Below are 1,215 nucleotides of genomic sequence, written 5' to 3' on the forward strand. Positions count from 1 at the left end.
GTTGTAAAGAAGAAAAGATTGGTAAGAGTATTGAGAATTTTTGGTAAATTGGGTTGTTGTCGAGCGTATTGTATGCCAAGTTCATTATGTTACTATGCTAGTTACGTTATTAACGATTTGGTTAGAAATTAATAGAATAGATGAACCAAGTGTATAAATTTATTGGATTTTCATTTAGGTTCTCTCTATAGCAATAAATCATTTATAAAGATAGTTTTGAAAGTTTGTGACACATGTCAAGTTCCAGTGGAGACTTAAGTTATATTTATAGATATTTAGACTAAAGAAAGGGGGAGTTTTTCTTCTTTCTTTTTCAGAAGTGTTGCTATTTGAATCTTAAGGAACCAACAATATTTCTTTCTTCTTAAGTTGGAGTTGTAGATTTGAGCTTTGTAATTTATTACTCCATGTTAAGGTAAGTATTGCAACTATGCATAATGAAGTTATGAAAGAGTAAGTCTGTTAAACTGCATGAATAGAAAGATGAAGAAATAAGGTTTTGTATGGGGGTTACTTGTGGTTAAGATGATGATAAGTAGTATATAAATGGGTTTTAGTGGTGTTCTTATTCTTTGTAAGTAGCGGTTACTACCGCTTTCGTGTTAGATGTCTAGATCTAGAGCTTTGGATTGCAGTAGGTGAGAATTAGGTAAGTTCTATATTGACTCCTACATATATATTATTCATATTGTGAGCCACCTATAGAAAATTGATTGAACTATAGATCTGAAGTCATGAAGAGTATAGTATGTGAAGATGGTGTACGAGTATTAAAATATTAAAGTATGGCTGAGTATGTATATGTCTGAAATGTATGCTATGAGTTGTGTGTCTTGTTTGAGTGTATGTTAGTGAAGTAAAAAGGTTGAATTTAGATTGTGTCAATGCATGAAGAGTTTATCAAGTGAGTCTGTGTCTGTTCTCAACGGAGTTGTCTAAAAGGGGTCCATCAGGACTTTAAACATGAACTCTGAAGGAAAAGCCCATGGCCATAACACACTCTAAAAAGAATTAATGGATGGCGATTACCCAATGGGGTTCTCTGTATGTCCCAGGATGATGGTGGGCAAACATCACGTATTGTGAGTTTAGGCAAATCCATGTCGTAAACACGTCATGAAAGAATAGCCTTTGTGGCAAACTCTAATAAGAATACCCTTATAGCAAATTCTGAATGGGTCGCCTTAGTGGCATATTCTATCTAAATGTCTGTAT

Source organism: Gossypium hirsutum, chromosome D11, assembly GCF_007990345.1.
Source record: "Gossypium hirsutum isolate 1008001.06 chromosome D11, Gossypium_hirsutum_v2.1, whole genome shotgun sequence".
Classification (NCBI taxonomy): domain Eukaryota; kingdom Viridiplantae; phylum Streptophyta; class Magnoliopsida; order Malvales; family Malvaceae; genus Gossypium; species Gossypium hirsutum.